This window comes from Takifugu flavidus, chromosome 5 (genome assembly GCF_003711565.1).
Source record: "Takifugu flavidus isolate HTHZ2018 chromosome 5, ASM371156v2, whole genome shotgun sequence".
Classification (NCBI taxonomy): Eukaryota; Metazoa; Chordata; class Actinopteri; order Tetraodontiformes; family Tetraodontidae; genus Takifugu; species Takifugu flavidus.
In genome coordinates, this window is record NC_079524.1 from 16,882,119 (window position 1) to 16,891,256 (window position 9,138).

A 9,138-nucleotide genomic window follows, 5' to 3' on the forward strand; every position below is an offset into this window, starting at 1 on the left:
AGCCTGTGTGTGTCACTGGCACCCACAGACAGGACACAGCCGGCGTCTGTCAGTCAATCCCAATCTGTCTATCAGCATCTAGGAAGCAGCCTGGAGTCTGATGTGTTGTGCTAAATGGCATTTTTACACATTAATGCATTTGATTAGGTGGCGAGATGGATGAAAAGCTGTGGCAGCTTCGCTACAGAGTCTGATCCCCCCACGGCCACCGCCGCCAAACACCCCCCCCCCAATAAACACACATGTGCTAATAACCCTGACTTTGACATTTAAAGTAATGTTATTATAGGGCTCATTTGGAAAGCACAAGCCCAAGGCAGGTGGCGCCGTTAATCAGGTGGGCGAAGGCTTCGGGAAGCGGGAGGGTCAGGTGGGGGGAGACCGGGACAGAAGAAAGGGGGGAACCGACGGAGGCGTGGGCCTCAGAGCCGCCGGGTTTGATGCTGCTACGCAGCACAACACACAACAGTGTTGCACCGCACTTGGCAACCATGAACTCCCCCCCCCGATGACCTTTCTGGAGGACGGGGCTTTAATTTAAGGTTTATTCTTTAATACTGTTTCTAGATAGATAGATAGATAGATAGATAGATAGATAGATAGATAGATAGATAGATAGATAGATAGATAGATAGATAGATAGATAGATATGCTAACATAAAGGAGGGCAGCTTTTTACAGGTTAATTACAAGTTTTCACCTGTTTGTGTCTTTTTCTGTCTCTATGTTGACAAGTTGCTGTGAGGAATCAATTTCCCTCTGGGATCAATAAAGTTGTCCGTCCATCCGTCCGTCCGTCCGTCCGTCCGCTCCGAGGTCAGCTGCTCTGACATGAACCACACTGACCCCATGTTCTGACTGGATCCAGTCTGGCATTAATGGGATTTATTTGAAATCAGTGATGCAAAAACTAAACGTTCTATGTAACTAAAGAAAAATGCAATTAATCGACGATGAGCATCTTAATTAAACTCAGCTGGGAGGAAGAAGAAATGTGCAAAAACAACACAGGAAGTAGGAGGACGGAATGACGGACAGATTCCATGGAAGGAGGATTCTGGGGTGGGACGTGACATGGACACGGACAGCAGCTGAGTTGACTGGAGGGAGAGAAGGCTTCACCCCAGCAGAGGGCAAGACCTCAGGACACCGTGGACGCTGGACGTCATCAGGACAGCCCAGACGGCAGGCAGACGGATGGACAGACCCTGAAGGAAACAAGCGACGCCTAAGTAATCCAACATTTACCAACAAATATGGACGGATGGACGTGGGAGGCGTGAGGTGGCCGGAGCGCTGCTTCCTGGTTGGTTGTCTTCATGACGCAGGAGCTTCTGTCCTCCACGTCCCTTCGTCCTTCGCATCAGGACACCTACAGATTACAGTTAAAAAACAATGTCACAAATTACAGGAGAAACTCTGCCTGTTTTATTCTGAAGTTCTAATTATAATGAAGTGTTCTTATTGTGACACTGCGCACCACAATCAAAATCCCAAAGCCACAGCTTTAGAAAAGATTTTGTTTTCCACAGGGAACGCAATTACTTTGAGAGAAACACAGTAATTTAAATGTCAAACCTGCCTCGCTGAGCTATATTTGCTCTATGTGGAGAGGAGAGGAGAGGAGAGGAGAGGAGAGAGAGGAGAGGAGAGGAGAGGAGAGGAGAGGAGAGGAGAGGAGGGGAGGAGAGGAGAGGAGAGGAGAGGAGAGGAGGAGAGGAGAGGAGAGGAAAGGAGGAGGGGAGGAGAGGAGGGCTCTGACCCATCATTCATTAATCCATCCATCCTCCCCCTCCTCCCAGCTCCTCCCCCTCCCCCCTCCCTGCTCCTCCCTCTCCATCCTCCCCCTCCCTCCCTGTTCCTCCATTGCTCCCCCCTGCTCCTCCTCACCTCCCTGAAGCCTCCCCAGGTGAGGCAGCTCCTGGTGAACCCTGCTGGGTGTCCGCAGCAGCTGCTCAAACCTCACCACTGATTCCTGATTTCTCTCTCTGTTGTGGGAGACTCGTCTTCTTCAGCAGCTCAGAACCTTTGATTTAGAACATCTGCAGACGTCCATGAAGCCACGTGAGACTAAATACGCCCGTTGTTACACTCCGTGTTTTGGGTTCGGTGACGGAGGCGTGTTCCTACCAGCGTCCTTCCGATGCTGCCAGAATCTGCTGGCAGGCCCAAGGAAGTCTGGAACTTTTCAGCTATTTGTTTCATCTGAGATATTAACCCCAATTTAATACCTACGCAGTGAGATAATCGTTGTTTCAAGCTGTTGGTGTTTTCTTCACTCACAAAGTCGGCAGACTTTTAATCCCTGGAAACTAATTAAGATTTAAATCATTAGCATTTTTGCCAGTTTAGTATAAACAACGAAATTGGAGAAAAGCCTGTGTTTGTCTTTAAGTGTGTTTGGAGGCAGCTAGCTAGCTGCTGCTGCTGCAGTGGTTTGGGTGGGCACAGCCTGACCACCCTTAGCCCCCTCAGCCAACACAGAGGTGTGGTGGGGGGGGGGGGGGACGCCCCCGTCAGAGCCTGGAAATACCTCACATTCCTTCCACTTCACTGACTGCTGTACAGCCAAGGAGATAACAAAGGAATGGGCAGCCTCTGAGTGCTAGCCCACACTCTGGACTCTCTTCCTTATTGAAGCTACAGGAAACCTCATCTTATCTCATACAGAGATGTCACGGACTGTTCTGCTAATGAGATGGGCTGTGCTGTGCCTGTAGAGGAGCGGCCACCTTGGCTCACCTGGTAATCCCATTGAAGTGAAACCTCATCCTGCTGCCTGAGCGGAGCGCCGGGTCGCCCCTCCGCCTGCGCCCCAGCTCGTACCCTGGATGACTTGAGCTCTGCAACCCTCCCCTAGGATGAGGGTTTCTCTTTCTCTGGGGCTCATGTTGCAAGCTCAGGTATCCTGGATTCCCAGTGTCCTCTCCCCTCCCTCACCTCCAGTTTCTATTCCTCCTTTTCTTCTGTTCAGCCCCGAGACGACAAAAAGAGAGCAACAATTTGTAGCAATCACTCATCTGGTCCAATGCTGTCGGAGGGAAGAAAGCAGCGACCACAGACGGAGATCCAGAGCTGAGCAGGGGCAGAGCTTCACAATCCTTCACGTCCACCACAGGCTGAAGTTGCTGTCTTGCTTCGTGTCCACTGGAGATGGACAAAAGGCTCAATTTTGGTCCAATAAGACAAAAGAATGTGTGTCCTGTTGAGTCTCCTGCATGTTTTGGGGGACGTGTCCATGAATAACTCCTTCAATCAGCTGCTGAGGAATGTCCCCTTGTCTTCCTGGCGTCACTTGTTTTCAACTTACACTGACGATCTTCAATTTATCTCCTTTGTAAGGAAATAATACTTGTACAAAAGATGAAATGTTGGACTAATGGACAACACCCAACCAAATGCTTCCTTTGTGTTCTTTGTGACCTCTTCAGATTGGAGGTGACAGACAGTGAAGGGGGAGTCACTCAGATTTGGGTGAATTTTGGAGGTCTGTGAAGATGTGGGGCAGCAATCAAGCGGGGGCTGAGCCCAGCAGGAGGCCGTGTCCCCTTGGGGAGGGGATTGTGAGCATGGCACACACCCCAGGGGTAAGACAGACAGACAGAGCCACGCGGGGTTAACGTGATGGTAACACTTGCAGGCACAAGCCTCGTCTACTCACGTTGTCACGTAGCAACGGCAGACCTTTGGGTGTGGTGGGAGTGGGGTTTGGGGAGGGTACAGTAGACTAATGTGTGTGTGTTCCAGTGGTAATCCCACATGGCACCGGAAAAGCCCCAGGTATTATTTTAAGAAAGCAGAGGCAGCCCCATGAAATGTTTCGCCGAGGCTAATATGTCAGCTGAGTGTTTCCCCAAATCACCTTCGTCCTCCACCCGGACAGCCTTCAACCACAGGCGGCTGCTGAAGATGACATATGCTGAAGGCAGAGACCAACCCAGAGTGTGTGTGTGTGTGTGTGTGTGGGGGTGGTGTCACTTTAGATACACACATGCGCCTGTGTGACTTCTTCCTCATACACATGGAGGTGTGTGTCTGCCTCTTCTTGCTAGCCCGTAGGTACGTGTTTGAGTATGTAGAACGCGCACGTATGGCTGAGCCTCCGTGCGTACGCGTGCACGTGGACTGGTGCAGCCACTCCAGCGGTCCTCTCCACACCTGTGTGGTCTGAGCCAGGTGCTCCGAGCGCTGGTCCAACCTCCAGCTCACGACGAGTTGCGGTTGGTTGAAGAACTCAAACCAGCGTCGACCGCATCGGACCTTTTTTCAAACCCAGTTTTGACCAAATTGGACTCTTCTACCGTCCAATCAAAGCACAGAAAAGAAGATGAATGTTTGCGGCGTCCGATAAAATAACGAAATATTAAAAAGTGCTCAAAAAAATGGATGTCTGTCCTTGATTCCTGCTGGCAATCCATCCCTCTGTCGCCGTGATCTGACTGGACCATTGTTCTCGTCAACCCCTTTTCCAGGTCTGTTCTGGATGACTGGATGCCCAGCCGGCCATCAGCTGGAGAGCCCGGTCCTGCTCAAGGTTTCTTCCTGCTTAAAAGGAGAGTTTTTCCTGCCACTGTTGCTTGTTGGGGGTCAGGCCCCGGGATCCCGTGAAGCTCCTACAGACCATTTTGACTGTAACAGACGCTGGTAATGAAATCAAAACGGACTGAACTGACTTGATTTTGAGGATTTGAGAACAGGAAGTGTGTCTGATATCATGCAGACGTGCAGCGCGAACAAGAAAGAATGTGATAGGTGGACTCTGGACAGCAGCGGCGGCGGATTGTTGCCTGTTCGTCTGCTCTTCTTCTGACATGGAGGCTGCTGATCATGCTGCCTCGGGCCTGTTGTGACTGGATGCTGCCGTCCAAGCCTACATGTCAGTGTGAGACAGGCTCTCCCTGACCTCTCCAGCGCTCGGGGCCTCCCAGCCCCAAGGAGGGGCCCCTCACTCCATCACATCCCTTCCAATTACTGACATCCTGCCGCCTTTGAACACACAGGAATCATAGTGAAGAATAGCAGAGGTCAGACTGCAGATGGAGAGGGGTGGAAACAGCAGAGTCTAAAGTAATAAGGAAAAGAAAGAGAAAAAGGGGAAGAAGAGTGAAAAGCTATTTGTGTCGTTGATGCCTTCGTAGCCCCTCCACCAACCTCCCATTCTTTCGGAGGCTTCTGACCGAACCTTAATCAGGAGCAACTGTTTCAACAACAAAGTGGGAGGACCGGCGAGAGGTAAAAAATGGCGCGCCGAGCGCTTAAACCAGGAAAAACAAAGCACAGCGTCTCCGTTCCGTACAGTTTGGATTGATCCCAGCTCTCCGGAGTGTCTGGTTAGACGAGCAATTCCGAATCTACGCGGCGCGACTGGTTTAAATCGACACAGCCAGGAATGAATGACTGCTCGCGGAAGGGAAGGGCTGGTGCTTGATTCCGCATGTGTGAGCGCAGGCTGAGGTTGTCCTATAACAAATGGCACATGAGACTGGTTGGTACAGCTGGCAAGGGCCCAGTGCCCTTAAACTCAAATTAGCCTTTCCAAAGCCATATCCCCTCAGCACAATTAAAAGCCTTCCATACATGATGCCCACACACACACACACACACGTACGTGCATATACGATGACCTCATTCTCCCACACTGCAGCCAGGCCAGAAATCCCTCTAAGGCCTCCCTTTCAGACTGTAAGCACTGTACTGCTGAGTAGCCATATTAAGGGTCATTATTGGGTCACTTTGCCATTAGACTCCAGCCATGCCTGCGATCCAAGCATGTAAAATGCGCATCGCATTCGCGGCGACGGCGTCGCATCAAAACCGTTTTGACGTGCTCAGAGCAGAGCGGGGAGGGGATAAAAATAGCTTTCTTCCCAAACCGAGGGTGTCGTTTTGTGTCTTTTTTTGGTTCAAACAAATCTGTTTTCACTCACCATTTTACCCGGCATGAAACATGCGTGCGTGTGTGTGAGTGTGTGAAATTAGAGTTTAAAAGGGTGCTGAAAACTATTACCCTTTGGAGAGGGGGGGGGGGCAGCACCGGGACTGAGTGATGAATTATTGAAGTGGCTCTTTGGTGTGAATGGAGTGTTGAAAATGTCCGTTGCCACGGAGCACTCCTGATGTTCCTGCACCGGGCTTGTGTGCAGCGTCATGGCTTGGTTCTGACAAGTGCTATTTAACCCCCCCCACTAAAAAACATATATATTTTGCATCCTTCTCTGCCTTTTGCTCCCATGACCACTGTCTTCTTCAGACCATCACTATTTCCTCTTGTAACGCCACATTCAGCGATGATTCATGAGATTCTGCTCTTTCAAGTCTTTCCTGTTCAAAGAGCCAGTGCTGTCGGTGGGGGGGGGGGGGGCTCTGGAATACACACAAGACATGAAAGTCACCTCACGCCAAGCGGGAGAAATCAGCGGGCACTGACGGAAAGGTAAGAGCCAGCCGCAGGCACCGGGTTGCTAGGATACAGGGAAGCACTGTACGGGCCACGGGGTGGGAGGGTGGATGGTCAGAGGGGCTCACTGACACACACACACACACACACACACACAGCTAAAAGACAAGGAGAGTGAAAACACACTAAACAATGAGACAAAGCCGTGGTGTCACTCACCAGTTCAGACCGTTCGTAGATTTAAATACTTTCTTTTTGATGTGGAGATGTCTCTGTTTTGTTTTGGGGTTGTTTTTATTTACTGCCTCTGGCCAGCAGCAGGAGCTTCCAGTCCTTTGTCAGGGCCAGAACTCAAACGCGGAGGCGCCTCAGTGTTTGGCGCCACTGGTCACATGTGACATAATCACCCATACAATCAGCACATCCAGGAAGCAGGTTGACGGCGGTGAGCAATAAGACGGCTGGATGCTTCTCTCCTTGACCCATTAGTGAACCTGCCAAAGCTGACATGACAGAAAGGGGTGATGGCGAGCAGCAGAGCAGCTAAACCGGACTAAACACACGAGCTGCTGTAGGGAGGGGATTGCGGGGGGATTAGGACATGGCGCGATCTGTTCTCAGTGATTTAGCCGCCTTACTACGTGGTGAAAGATGCTCGGTGAGATGAGCCAGCTTGGCCCAGGATAGTTTCTGATTGGAACAGGAGGGAGGCTCACTCGCCTTATCTCAAATATTTGGAAGGGGGGAGGACTTGGACGCCTGCTCTTCCATTATATCACTAAGCAAACACAGCGCCGTGCCACAGGTTGACCGGCTGTATTTCATAAACAGGCGGCAAACGAGGCCGTCTTTATGAAGGTGTTCTGACATCATTGCAGGGAATCAATCTCTTTAATTGGTCAGCTTTTGTCAAATATATTAGCCGGCGGTGTGTTTGAGACCAGGAGTGTAAATGAATGTGCTTTTGGCTGTTGGGATTCACCGGATTGGTGCAGGTGATTTATTGTGTTTGCCAACCACGATTTCTACGTCGTGGGGGGGGGGGGGGGGGGGGGGGGGAAGGGGGGGGGGGGGCAACTCATCTTTAAAGTGGTTCATCTCGCGATCGTAATGTTGCAAGATCAGCTCCACTTAACGAACAAACGTGAACGTCTACTCTTCGAGGCTGCAAAGACCCCCCGTTTGGCCCATAAATTTACCTCACCTGGTCTGAACGTCATCCCCCCTCCTCCCCCCCCCCCCACCATATTTTACGGTCCTCTCCTCTGTCTTTAGGACACTTCAGCCATTTTAGCATTCACGGGGAGCACAATAACAAGTGGTCTATTCAAATTAAATCAGTATTGGCGTTGTCCATATTTCAGGCGGGTCATGCATTTTTATTTATTCAAAGAATGAAGACAGGTCAGTTCCTCTCACAATTGTCTCTTTTCATTCAAAGACTGAATGTGCGTGTCAGGGTTTCTTTTACTCTCTTTCTTTATATCCAAACCCCCCCTCCCCTCCTCCTCCCCACCCCGCCCCCACCATCACCGGGCGACAGTAGAGGTCGTTAGTGGAAGAGAGATGATGCCAAACTTGACTGGAGTCGAGCCTTATCTCTATTCTTTACACTCTCGCTTTTGTTTCAAGGGCTTTGTTTACACACGCCCCATTAATCACCTCCTGCCTTCCCACAATCCCGCAGCATTTAAAGTGTGCGCCGGTCCTGGAGACAATACCCAGCACAGGTGCCGGTGTAAATCTCACCTCCTTCTTCAGCTACCAACGGAACGGTGGTTTGCAGACCTCGGCTCCCGCTGACTTTTCTCCGTTATCTCTTTATGGCACCTTCAGCCTTGATCGCTATCTCAAACTATCGCGACAAGTTAGCCGGGGAGAGCTCTGATCACCAAACATTGGCACGCCGCACGCTCGGGCCGGAGTCTGCCCGCCACCTTAGGCCATTTAATAGAGTCCCGACAGCTGACTGACACTGCCCTCTTGTCATGACAGCCTATGCAGACAGGACGCTGTTGAGCAAACATTAATCACACTGCAGGAAGCCGCGGGCGGAGAGAAACCACCCGCCAGTGGCTCCAAGGACTGTGGGGTCACCTTCGGAAGGACACCTCTCAGTTAAGTGCCATAAACGCTAAATGGTATGCAGACTCCATCTGCCTCGTGCTAGGATGCCGGCCCTACCCGCAGGCCCACGCGTCTCCCAGATATTCCTTTGGACGCGAGGCTAAGCTAGGCGCCTGCGTTCCTCCTTGCATGAATTGAACAGTCAGAATACAAATGAATATGTGAAAACAGGTGGAAGCAGGAGGCTGTGATGTGCAATAATGAGGAGGGAATATGTGAAAACCTGTGAATTATTCTTCTGTGTGTGTGTGTGTGCACCTCTGCAGATACACGGCTGCATTTGAATATGGATCTAAGAAAGTATTTGTGCACTACGTGTGCTTCCCGGGTGCCTTAATGCATCGCCTTGTTTAATTGTGTAGTCAATGCATTCATCATTCAGAATGCAGAGCCTGGCTAAAATGAATTGAATTATCTGGCGGGGAGAACAAAGAGATGTACATTGAGTTTGTGCGTAATTTATTGTTGCGGAGCGAGGCGAGCGGGAAGCGAAGGAGGCTGTGAGAATTAGAGGCACCGAAGAAAGATGGAGAGAGCTGGGAGCAAGTGGGAAAAAGAGGGGAGGAAGGAAAAGGAGAAGGGTGGAGGGAGACAGGGAAGTTAGAGAGCTCTGT

General features: G+C 50.8%; 1 long non-coding RNA gene across 1 annotated transcript; it reads right to left on the minus strand.

Moving 5' to 3' along the window:
• Positions 1-852: 852 nt before the first annotated feature.
• On the minus strand, positions 853-3,992 carry LOC130525307 (uncharacterized). Its single transcript, XR_008950452.1, has 2 exons — positions 2,743-3,992; positions 853-1,372 (listed from the first exon to the last, which is right to left on the minus strand). It is a non-coding gene; the product is annotated as an uncharacterized LOC130525307 (long non-coding RNA).
• Between the last annotated feature and the right edge of the window lie 5,146 nt (positions 3,993-9,138).